Consider the following 13392-nt stretch of genomic DNA (forward strand, 5'->3'; position numbering starts at 1 on the left):
GACTGCAGGAAGGGATTCAACCGCAACGACATCCTCATCAGGCACCGGCGCATCCACACTGGGGAGAGGCCCTACGAGTGTCCTGAGTGTGGGAAGAGCTTCTCACAGAGCTCTCACTTGACCCAACACCAACGGAGTCTCCACTAAGGGAAGCCCTGTGAGTGTCCCGAGTGTGGGAAGAGCTTCGTGCTCTGCTCCAGCTCCATCCCCCATGGGAGGATCGGTGTTGGATGATCCAAAGAAACCCAAAAACACAAAAACCAAACAAAAACAAACAAACAAAACAAAACAAAACCAAAAAACCCAAAAAACCAAAAAAAAAACAAACAAAAAGCAAATAATCCACACACACACACAAAAAAAAAACAAAACAAAAAAAAACCAAACCCACCAAAATAGTGATACACATAGAAACAATATAAAAGCACCGAAATCAAACAAAAAGAAAACTCAAATCCGAAATAAAGAAACGAGAAAAGTCATGAACTAACATTTCTCTCTTTTTAAACTATGGAGAAAAAACTCTTGTTTCCTTTAAAACATGTAAAAATATTTTAATATTTTGAAGTGAGTATGACTGTTCTAACTGTACTTATAAACAAAAGCATTAATATTAAAGCAAACAAATGTTAAAATTGCAGTAATCTCCTAGGTTTAAATAATAAGAAAACCCCTGCTGTCCCCCCCAATAAAACAAAAAGGAAAAAACTCTATTCTCAAAAATAAATTAAGCTTTTGTTTAAAATGTTATAATCCTTAAAGTGTGCCTCATAAATTAATATAGTCCTTAATAAAAGTTATGAGAAAAACTATTAGCCTGAATAAAGGCTTTTTAGATAGTAATCAGATTTCCATTCTCCTGGGAAGCTAATCACTGTAACATCAAAACAAGAAGAATCCGTTTTCTTGTGAAGAAATCTCCATAGACTGAAAAATGTCTCCACTTTCACGTAAATTAGTAAAAAACTATTTTAAAGATGGTAAACTAACTGAGTTGTTTTTGTACGTGTTTAGTGTTAAAAAAAATGTATGGAAGAAAAAAAAGTAGTCTCAAGTTTTATTCTAAGGGATTTTTCTTATCATTTCTAGTAATAAAATTTATCGTTATACCATTTAAAGTAAAGCCTGCTTTTTGTCTTCCTCCTAATCCTATCTCACAAAAAAAATTTCAAATTAATAAACCAAAACTACTACATTTAACCTCAGTGATTCCAGGATTTTGATTTCCTCTTGTCCAAGGGTGTCTTCTGCAGCCAAATGGTGATGGACGGGGGCAAAGACCAAGATTTTGCAGACAGTTGGGGGGAAACTCCTCCAAAAAATGTTCTTCCCTCCCTCCCAAGCACGTTAATCCTCAGCTCGCAGAGACATGGAAATCGTTTTCTTTTGGCCTGGATTTGCTTTTCATTTCTCTTCACCCCTTTAAAACATCCAACACTGGGGTGAAAATAAAGACACTGAACTGAGACATGGGTGGGGACATGGGGGGACAATGACATGGGGGACACAGACCTGGAGAGTGACATGGGGACACATGGACATGGAAGGGGACGTGGCCATTTGTGGGGACATGGGGGGACACGGGCGTGGATGGAGATGTGGGGGACAGTGACAGGGATGGAAACATGGTGGGGACACAGCCATGGGTGAGGACATGGTGGGACATGGCCAGTGACATGTGGGGACACGGCCACGGCCGGTGCCATGGGGGGAACTTGCAGGGGCTGTGGGGGATGCTGGCTTGGAGGGAGTTGAGGGTTCCTGGCAGGGACTTGGGGCTCGCTGAGGCCTTTGGGGACCCCAGGCCGAGCGGCTCCGGCTGCGCTGGGAGACCCTGGCGGAGGTTCTGGGGCAGCTGCTCAAGGACCCCCTGCCCTGGAGCCCCAGCCGGGCATTGGGCTCCTGGAAGGGAATGAACGTCCTTGTCCCCAGCAGGACAGATTTCTTATTTCTTGCAGGTGCAAATGGTTCTCTTACCAGAATAGCTTGTTGTGTTAATTCTTTTCATGCTTAAGATTGTTTTCACCTGGGAAAAAGCAAGTTACTTAGCTGCTCATAGAAGAAGTGACAGGCTAGCTATTAATTTAGCAGAGAGCAAGACCTGATTTTATGAGACCTTTCTTTTATAACTTGTCTACCTGACTGCAACATCTCACCCTTTTTCATTAATTCAAAGAAGGCTCATATGTTCTGATGATAAAATAGCTCTCTCTTGTGAGGGTGTTATCTCATTAAGGTTATCACTGGTTATCTCTTAGATATGGGATAAGATACATAAAAGACCGATTACAATCAACAAAACAAATTCTATCATGTCATTGACACAGGGTTTCACAGCATGAGAAAACAAAAGAATAATGTCCAGTGTGTCCTAGGGAAATGGGAATAAATGACCATTGTTTTAAAGTCCAAATAGTCCATTAGCTGGAAATGTTGATCTTTGACATCACTGAATGTGCTCTTGGATCCTGGAACAGGGAATAACTGAAGAAGGTTAGTAGGAACTCTATACCATGATGATGACACAAGGCTTTTGTTGGCAGTTTGCCTGTAAATTTCCAGACACAGCCATGTCTTGGCACTCCTACTTCTGGTTTTGTTCTGGCCACGAAGGCTGCATGGTGATTAGGTTCTTTTTCTTCTCCCTGGGCTTCATTTTCTTGGAGGCAACTGATGTTTGGCTGAATAAACAGGTGACTGCTTTGAACTTGTTGATGACAAAAACACATGCATACCTTCTCCTTAAGTTCATGAATTAATTAGACTTTGTCATTGTACATTCAACTGAGGAGCCTTACATAGAAATATTTTACTTTTTTTTGGTATAAATACTGCAAAAAAAATTATAAATATATAAATATTTAGAACTAATTCCCCCTTCTTTCTTTTAAAAACAGCATGCATGATTCTTGCCATGAAAGGAAGTTCAAAACAAAACAATACATGTAATAAAACCAAAAACTTACAGTAATTGGGAATAATTCTGATATAACAATACAAAACATTTCCTATAACAGATATAATTAATAACACTTGTGAAAATAGATGATTAACAAGCATTAAAACATTGTACCATCATCCCAGTGTCTGCAACACCTGATAAACCTCAAATCAGTGAAGAACTGGATGAGCGTCTGTTGGGGGTTGGTTTTTCCTTTCCTCTCTGCCTGTGGAATTTTTTTCCCATTGACATGCTAAGAAGCACTGATGGTTGGGTCCCAGCACCAGGGAGAGCGTCCCTGGTTTTTTGGGAGTTTCTCTCGGAGGGTGGGGGGAGGGAAAGGGGGAACACGGTGAGATTGGAAGCAGGTAAATGAGGGTGGGGGCAGTTGCTGGCTCTCGCTCGCTTTTGGCTCTCGGAGCAGAAAGGTCATTGCTACCCCCCCACCATCCCAACGCCGGGAGCTGCCTCTCTGTTTTGGAGCCCGCAGCCCTGCTTGGACGCCCTCCTGCTTCAGCTTGCTGTTTTCCCAGCATCCTGCCTCTCCTCCATCCCTTCCCATCTGGGACACAGCTGCCATCACCCCAGTGCCCCTGCAGCCGCACGGGGATCGTCGCACCTGCCCATCAGGAGCCTGCCAGAGCTCACTGCCAGCTGTGACAGCAACTGCACCAAAGGGGAAAGTGCCCGTGGCCCAGAGACTGGAACTGGGCTCCTGTTCTGTTTGTTGTTAATTACAGAGTTGTTGTTATTCCTATCTCCATATCTTTGCCTGAGAGCCCCTTAATTTCAAAATTATACTAATTCAAAGGGAATGGTTTTATTTTCTCCATTTCAAGAGAGGGCCCTGCTTTCCCTAGCAGACTTTCAAACCAAGACACACCTCCTGACCAGCAAGGGAGAGTTCTCCCTGCAGTTGATCACCCCAATACGGTATATTTTTGTCAGCTCTGAATTTCCCCTTCTCCACGTTCAGGATAAGAAAAAAACCCTGACTTTGTCTCTCGGGTTTCCTGATCATTCATAACTGAACGCTGTTGAGATCCTGAACTTGCTCCCATGGTGTTGGGCCCATTGTACTGCCCCAAATATCTTCCTTTACCCTATAAACAACTGACAGAGATGGAAAGCACAGTAACAGGTCGAGTTGCAGGAATGCACCAGCTACAAATCTGTGCCACCTTCTGTCTACTGCCCTGACCTACCAAAACAGGGCTTGGGATTTTTTACTTTTTAAAATAAATGCACATGCTCTTTAATTTTTCTTTTCTTTCCTGAGAGCTGCCAACCCTTTTGTACCCTGAATGTCTCTCCAAGTCTCTACCCAAAGGCCTGACCCAAGCTGTGATCCTTACAGCCAGGACCCCACCGTGAGGGGGTGGCAAGAGCTCTGTGTGTCAGCCCGGCTCTGGAGGCTGAGCTGGGAGTGATAATTATCCCTTTTCTAATGTCCTGTGAGCGGTGACTGCCAATTCTCCAAGGGCAGTGACACATTTTCACCAGGAGTGTGATGTCCATTGTTACAAAGCTTCCATTTTTACAAAGGAAGCATTTTCAGTTTCATTTTCTCCCTGTAGTGGAAGAAGAAAAATCACGGCTACTATTGTAAATAAATCAAAAGCGTTTCAGGCAGGTTTGTTAAATTGAAACATCTACTCCTCAGGGCACAGCCTCACCCTTTTTACAAGGCTTCCTTTGAATGCAACGTGGAATTTGCTCAAGTAGGAAATGCTGGGTGATGCTTCCTGAGATGGATTTTTTCTGTTGGATGCAACTGTCTCCAAACTGGAGGATATTGAACAAAATGATAAGTAAATCAGTTTTGTCTCATTTAGGGTGTGGAATGCCAGAGCGATGCAAAGAACTGGTAGAAGCAGGATACGATATTCGACTGCCAGACAAAGAAAATGTGACTCTTCTTCACTGGGGAGCAATAACAGAGAGGAGTGAAGTGAGCTGGGAGTCCCTGTAACAGTAACAGCAACAGCATATTCTGCCGCAGTTACCTATAATGACTTTGTTGCTTTTGTACTTGAAGGAATGCACTGCTTGAGAAGAAAAGGGTAGAATTCAAATCTTAATGTACTTACCTTTGCGAAAATATCACCAAAATGGAAAGATAGCCCAGTTTCCTTGTATGTGAATTTATGAAGAACATGAAATCATTACATTTTCCCCGGTTTGGGTATTTTAGCAAACTCTCTTGTTTTAAAAGGAAAGATGTCTGCTAAGAAAGGTGAGAAACTTTCTGGAATGGAAAGAAGACCCGTCCCTCCAAATCCTTATAACTTCTAAAGTTATGGAGCTTCCAAGTAAAAGTGCAGGAAAAGGAGTGACAATTCTTTAGTATGAAACATGTACAGATCAGAACAGAACAAACAGCACAAACGCAGGAGTTTGCCCCTGCTGAGCGCTGTTTGCCCTTTGGTGCAGTTATGACCAAACCCGGCAGGGGGCGCTGGGAGAGGCTGCGGGGCAGGGGCGGGGCCAGGGTCAGTCACGGCCAGCAGGGGGCGGGGCCAGGGTCAGTCACGGCCAGCAGGGGGCGGGGCCAGGGTCAGTCACGGCCAGCAGGGGGCGGGGCCAGGGTCAGTCACGGCCGGCAGGGGGCGGGGCCAGGGTCACTCACGGCCAGCAGGGGGCGGGGCCAGGGTCAGTCACGGCCAGCAGGGGGCGCTCCGGTGCTCGCTCGGGCCCTCACGGAGGGGCAGCGGCCGCTCGGACAAAAGGCAGCGAAGGCAGCGATTCCCCCGGGCACTCGGGTGACGGCGGACACTGCCCCGGCTCCAGGCGGCGCACCGCGCTCCGGCTCTGCATTCCCGAGCAGCACGGAGGCAGGGAAAGCAGGCACATTGGATCCCATTGCCGAATGGCAGCGTAGCAAAGTCCCGAAGCCGAATGCACAAAAGCTCCCGCAGCAACCATGCAACTGACTGCACTGATCCACTGATGGAAGGGAAGCAGCCAGGGTTGCACCCCAGTCACTGAATTCCAGGATTAAACCAACATTCTTTTGCTCTAGGTAGGCGCAAAGGATAATTCCCAACCAGATATTCTCAAGAGGTTAAAAGCACACAGTTTACTAGCAAACTGGCAAAAACGTTTACAGGCAAACCAGAGAAAATTAAGGAACATTGTCAAAAGAGTAAACACAACACCACTTATCACAGCATAGACTTAGCTCACCAAACATAGAAAATCTTTACACTCATTTGATGTTACCTTCCGTGAGAGAGAAGAAAGAGGGAACCAGAAAGACAGGAAAGATATAGAAAAACAGACATCTGTCTATGGAGTCCTGGGTTCCAGTGATGTAAAACTCCAAGATGAAGGTAGGGCTAAAGGATCATGTGCTTGCCTTATGGGGATCCTTCTTTCCTATGGTGGCCCCAAACCTTTTCAGCCCATCCTGGGCCTTCCTCCCAGGAGGGATTTCTGGTCTCTTGGCCACTTGGGTGCCTCCAGCGTGCCATGACTGACAGACATCGTGGAGCAGAGCACTACTTTCCCAGAGATCTGATCTACTCCTAGCACACATTCCCAGCCCCTCAGGATGTCTCAAAAAAGATTACCTTTTCCAGACTCTGACAGGCAGGACCCAACCCCGACAAAGTCTCGTGTAGAGCGTACACCTTTAGCACAATCTGAAACTGCCTAGGCAGCCTTTAAAAACTCGTGCCCTAAAGCAAATCCCTCTATCCTACTCAAGGCTTCCTGGCTGTCAAATCCTAAAGACACAGCGACCATCTTTTTGGCACAAAGGGTCATGGGACAGATACTTTATCTCTAGGAATCCCTCCTAAGCCAGCATCCTTCCAGAGAGTTGTAGAGAAAGAGAGAAGGTCCTCCCTGAGCCTCCTTTCCTGCAGGCTGAGCCCCCATCTCCCTCAGCCGCTTCTCATCTGACTTGTGCTCCAGAGCCTGCCCCAGCTCAATTCTCTGCACACACTCGAGCACCTCAAAGTCTTTCTTGTAGTGAGGAATACAAAGCTGACCCCAGGATTAAGGTGAGACCTCAGCAGTGGCCAGAACAGGGGGACCGTCACTGCCCTGGTCATGCTGGCCACACTATTGCTGACACTGGCCAGGATGCCATTGTCCTTCTTGGCCACCTGGGCACACCTGGGCTCATATTCGGCAGCTCTGGGCCAGCACCTCGAGGTCTTTTTCTGTGGGATGCTTGGAAATTGCAGGGAATGATCAGTGGAATGTGGACAGTTCAGTAACAACTCCAAGGGGCCCAGTCTGATTTCGGGACTCTTTGGCCACTTTGGTAACAAGTCAAGTCAGCCCAGTTCCCCTTAAGAGCTCTGTGGCCGCCTGAAGTCACCAGCCCGTAGCCCTACAGGGGGATGTTGTAACCCAAGTGCAGGTGTAAGCTATTTCTTTGGACACCCGTTCCCACTCTTGCAGAACGTTGGGGTTTATTTATGGATCCCTCGTGCCCGCTGGCCGAAGCGCCTCCTGCCCCCGCTGTTGTTGCTGCCGGAGCTCGCAGCGCAGCCCTGCAGGAGCGGCCGCTGCGCGCGGGCCCCGCTCCGCCGCTGCCCCGGTGACGGCCGAACCCTGGGCGCGAGCACCGCCACGGGGGCGGGGCCTGCGCCCCTCGCGCTGCTCGGCCACCAATGGGAAGCCGTGGGACGGGCGGGGCGGGCGGGGATTGGCTGGGGCCGGTGGGCGGGGGCGGGGCCCGGAGGGGCCGGGCCCGGCTGAGGGGCCGTTGGTGCGGCAGAGTGGGAGCGGCGGCGGCCGGGGCGGCGTGGGGGAGCGGAGTGCGGTGGGGAAGGGACCGACCCCCGGTGGGAGAGAAACCGACCCCCGGCGAGAGAGGGATCGGCTCCCGGCGAGGAACTGAGTGGCCTCTGGCGAAGGAGTGAGCCCCGGTGAGTGGCCCATAACGAGTGCCCCTCGCGGCGTGGTCTCGCGTCCTGTGCCCAGTACCAGCGCTCTCTGACTGATCCACATCTGTACTTGCATCTGTTTGACATCTGGACACAGGACTCCCATGCTGACCTCCATGGCTGCTGGCATATATTTATTCCCTTTGTGTCACTTTCCAGGTACATTATTGAGTTATGATCTGGATGCAGTGTCTGGTTTCTCACACAGCTGTTGAATGAATCCTTTTGCACAAAAGGTGGTGGATGATGCACTGGCATTTACTCTTTGGTGTTTCACACTTTCCAAGGCATTTTGGAATCCAAATGAAGCTTATGTACTTAGAAATTAAATATGTAGGGAATGTAGTCAAATATTGCTTGTGTGACGTATTCCTTAATGAGTTCTTTTAGAAAAACCAACTATATACAACAGTACCCATTTGTTTTATATTAATACACAAGATCAAAATAATAGGACAAGGAGCCGAATCTAATTACCAACTGTCCTGCCTCCCCACCAAAAAAGGGTGACAACCTTACATGCAATCCATTTTTAGAGCTGTGTAACAGGTTAGATGTATTAGTAGTCTAGAATCACTACATCTGTATACTGCCGAATTGGCTTACCCAATACTTAACAGAAACTTAATAGTAATATTTGGTATATGTATGTAAGGGATAGTGTTTTGAGGGGTTTTGTCTTATATGCATTTACTGTGAGTACATTCTCTCTTTTCTCGGTGGTTTTGTATGTGTCCATGCCTGACTTCTGCCATAAATTTCTCCCTGGCTGTGTGGGAGGTGTACAAGAAGGTGCTGTCAGCCCTGCTGGGAAGGTCTTCCTTGGAATACATGCACACCATGGAATCCTCTGAAGTTATACTATGTCTGTTCTTAGAGTATTTAATAACCATTGTGTAGCCAGAGCAAACGTGGACATCAAGGCTCTCACCTTCCTCACGTGTTCAGTTCAAACAAAACCAGAAAGCAATCTACATCATCTTTTAGAATAAGTTATAGCATTTGTATCTCTTAAAATTAGTAACACTGTTGATCTGGTAGGCACCACATCATCAATGGAAAAGTACTGGTTGATGATTTTGGCACTTAAAATTGTCAGTGGACTATTGCTGGTATTTGACAAGATAGTTTTACCTGCTCAAGCTCCATGAACCCAAGGGACTTGAGCAAAATGTGTGATGTGAACTGTTAGAAAGAGTACTACAGTTGTTACTGTTATAAATGAGAGACAAAAGTCTCTATATTCAGCAAAATTTAGATTGCTTTATTTGATATAGAAAGAGCAAGCAGCGCTGGGGAACGTGAGGGGTCACCGCCCACTCCACGCTCCACCCAACCCTGGTTTGCAGCCTCTTCTTATACTGTGGGTTCTCGTTGTAATCAATAATTTTTGGTTTTTTGTTGTCATAAGCAGTGGTGGTTGAATAAACATCCTTACACAAATTCACAAAGCCTTTGGGTGATAATCAGTCACAGATAGCCATCTGGTCCTTGTAGATAACCACCAGGGAAGTTCTGGAAGTCTGGTCCTTGAGATAGGCAGCATTGATCAGACAAAGGCAGGAAGGGCTTTCTGGGAAGTCTGATTTTGCAAGCTGGTAGCCAATACAACTTATTTGGAAAACATAACATAACATATTATAATGTAACATAATACAACGTAATATAACAAAGTGATTTTAAACAGAATTATTTTATCATATAATTTCCATTATCTAGTGTCCATGCTTCACTTCAGAGCTTAGTATTCTGGTTTATATAAACCCCAATGCTTTTGTGATTAACACGAATCTTTTATCAATTATCATACTGAGAACCCCAAAACTCCCCCTGGACCCTCACCTGGGAAACCCCAAATCCTTGGGAATGCTCACCTGGGATCCCCCCCAAAAATCTCATCTGGGTACCTGGGAACTCCAAAACCCCCTGCAGCCTCATCTGGGAAACCCCAAATCCTTGAGAATTCTCACTTGGAACAACCCAAACCCCACCCAAACCCTCCCCAGAACTCCCCAACCCCTCCCCCGCCCCCTAACCCCCATTTCCTGTCCCCAGCTGTCCCCCCCTGCCCTCCCCCCCGAGCTGGCCCAGGTGGACACCGCGTGGTGCTGAGCCCTGGTGGCCCTGGTGGCCCTGGTGGCCCTGGCCGAGGCCTTGAGGACACCAAGCACCGTCCCCACGGCACTGGCTGAAGGCAAGGTCACGCTGTATCAGGCCCAAGTGGCCCTGGAAGAGCTGAAGGAGGCCAGAAAGGCCGAGGTGGCCCCGGCGGTGGCCCGGGGGACCCTGGGGGACGAGGACGAGCAGGAGCTGCGGGGCTCCAAGCGGTCCTGGCTGAGGCAGCAGTGATGATGATGCTGGAGCGGGAGGAGGAAGGGGCACAGCAGTGCCAGAGCTGGCTATGGGCTGGGCACAGGCTGGCCATGGGGCTGATGGTGCTGTGTGCTGCTGTGTGTGAGTAAAAACCAGTGTGGACCAGTATAAACCAGTATGGACCAGTATAGAGCAGTACAGACCAGTTTGGGTGATCTGGGCTCCAGGCTGGGCATGGGCCAGCCGTGGGGCTGATGGTGCTTTGTAGGAGTATAAACCAGTATAAACCAGTATAAATCAGTATAGACCAGTATGGGCCAGTACAGACCTGTACAGACCAGTATGGACCAGTAGAGACCTTCCCCTGTCCCAGGATGGGGACACTGGGCTGGCACTGGGAGCACTGGGAAGGAACTGGTTTGGTGACATTGAGATGGTGACATTGGTATGGGGACAATGAGATGGTGACACTGGGATGGGACTGGGATGGAACTGGGGGCACTGGGACATAACTGGGAGCACTGGGACAGGGGCACTGGAACAGGATGGGGGATACTGGGATGGGACAGGGACACTGGAATGGAACTGGGAGCATTGGGCTGGTGGCACTGGGACAGGACTGAGGACACTGAGACTGAACTGGGGACACTGGGGTGGTGCCATGGGTGGCACTGGTGATGCTGAGATGGCACTGGGGACACTGGGACAGGACCAGTGACACTGGATTGGTGACACTGGAACAGAACTGGTGGCACTGGGATGGAACTGGGGACACTGGGTTGGTGACACTGAGCTGGCACTGGGAGCACTGGGCTGGCACTGGGAGCACTGGGCTAGTGGCACTGGGACAGGACCGGTGGCACTGGGCTGGTGACACTGGTATGGGTCAATGACGGGGTGGCACTGGGCTGGCACAGGGACACAACTGGGAGCACTGGGACAAGAACACTGGGACAGGATGGGGGACACTGGGATGGCACTGGGGACACTGGGCTGGTGATGACATTGGTATGGGGACACTGGGGATGTGGTACTGGGACAGGACTGGTGGCACTGCGATAGGACTGGGGACACTGGGCTGGAACTGGGTTAGTGACACCAGGCTGGTGGCACTTGGGTGGTGACAGAACTGGTGGCACTGGGTTGGTGACACTGGTATGGTGACAATGGGGGGGTAGCACTGGGATGGGACTGGGAGCACTGGGATGGTGACACTGAGAGGGAACTGGTGGCACTGGGACACAACTGGGAGCACTGGGACAAGAGCACTGGGACAGGATGGGGGACACTGGGCTGGCACTGGGAGCACTGGGAGGGAACTGGTTTGGTGACATTGAGATGGTGACTTTGGTATGGGGACAATAGGGTGGTGGCACTGGGAGGGAACTGGAGACACAGATTGAACTGGGAGCACTGGGATGGTGACACTGGGACACAACTAGGAGCACTGGGACAGGGACACTGGGACAGGATGGGGGACACTGGGATGGACTGGAGACACTGGACACTGGGATGGACTGGAGACACTGGGAGGGAACTGGGAGCACTGGGATGGTGAAATTGGTATGGTGGCAATGGGGCAGTGACACTGGGCTGGGAAGGAACTGGGAACAGTGAGCTGGTGACACTGGGACAGGACTGGGGACACTGGGGCAGCTCTGGTGGCGCTGGGGTTGAACTGGGGACACTGGGATTGAACTGGGGACACTGGGCTGGTGACACTCAGACTGAACGGGTGGCACTGGGATGGTGACACTGGGGCAGCCCTGGGCTGGTGGCTCTGGGGTGTTCTTGGTGCCACTGCTCAGGTGCCACTGTGCTGGTTGCCCTGCTGCCATGTCCCCGGTGCCACCTGTGCGGTGTCCCCATGTCCCCGCAGTGTCTCTGGACTTGGCACACTCTGCCCTGGGGGTGACCAAAGACAGTCACCTGCTGCTGGCTCTGGGCACAGTGGCCGTGTCCTGCCAGGTGACCCTGCAGGCCTCGGTGATATCGTGGTGACACCTGGCCACCATCGCCTGTGAGCACTGGGCCATGGCCCAGCACCTGCGTGACTGTGCCCAGGGGGTGGCGACCGCCAGGGCCAGCGCCGAGGCCACCGCGGCCACCAGCAAGGACACTGCAGATGTCCAGGGGCAGCTGGACACGGTGACATGGCACCTGGGGTACTTGGTAGACGCTGTTAACAGGGACATGATGGTGACACATGTGGGACATGGCAACAGGGGTTCCCCAGAGCTGCCCAGGCCCTCGGGGACATCGTGGTGGCCTTGGGAACCTCGGTGGAGGGACACAAGGAAGTGATGTGAAAGCTGGAGGCAGCCCGGGATGCAGGGACAGGGTGGGGACATGGGGGCGGCACTGTCACCCCGAGGGACACTGGGGACCTTGGTGCCTTTGCCTTGGGGACATCGGGGCCACCCTGAAGTCACCTGTCCTGTTTTGGGTCACTAAGATGACCCTGCAGTGTCCCCACGTGACCACAGTTTGTCCCCTTGAATCATTAAAAACCGGAATAATCACGGACAAAGGCACTGTAACTAATTAAAGTTACAAAGTGGTGTGTTTATTCACTGGCACGGGAGTCACCTCCCAAAGGCGTGACCGCCCCGAACAAGGTTCTTTGCCCTCTATTTATTGCCCAAGACCTTACATACAATACATGTGCATAACCCCAGCACCTCCCATCCCCATCCCATATTAAAATGAGCCCATTCGTCATTCAAGCATGCGCAGTTCTTCTCTTGAATTGGGTCGGTGGTCTCGAAATGGGTCAGTGGTCTCAAAGGATGAAGTCAGGAGAGTCTTCATCAGGTCTCCGTGACCCTCTGGCACGATCCAAGGCCTCGTGCTTCATAAATAACGGTTTATTATTTTATGTTCTTCTATACCGAAGTTCATAATAGTAGATAATTATACCAATTAGCTCTTGCCTAAGCATCAAGTAATTACCTACCTAACTTACATCTTGGCCATGGAAACTCCTTCTACCCTTAGCAAAAATCTTAACTCTTTAAAGCCATGATTCAACTCTCCATGTCTGTGCCCCACCATGTTTTTGTCCCTCCGTATCCACACCCATGTCTCAGTTCAGTGTCTTTATTTTCAACTGTGTTACTTGTTTTAAAAGGATGAAATGAAAAGCAAATCGAGGCTAAAAGAAAAGGATTGCCTTGTCTGTGTGAGCTGAGGTCCTATGTGCTTGAGTGGGAGGGAAAAATAATTTTTGGAGGACTT

General features: G+C 49.5%; 1 protein-coding gene across 1 annotated transcript in view; it reads right to left on the bottom strand.

Moving 5' to 3' along the window:
• LOC148217875 (uncharacterized) overlaps window positions 1–13392 on the bottom strand; it is a 115844-nt gene that overhangs the window by 53055 nt on the left and 49397 nt on the right. The window lies entirely within an intron of this gene.

The sequence above is a fragment of the Sturnus vulgaris genome, unplaced genomic scaffold (genome assembly GCF_052056855.1).
Source record: "Sturnus vulgaris isolate bStuVul1 unplaced genomic scaffold, bStuVul1.hap1 Scaffold_198, whole genome shotgun sequence".
Lineage (NCBI taxonomy): Eukaryota > Metazoa > Chordata > Aves > Passeriformes > Sturnidae > Sturnus > Sturnus vulgaris.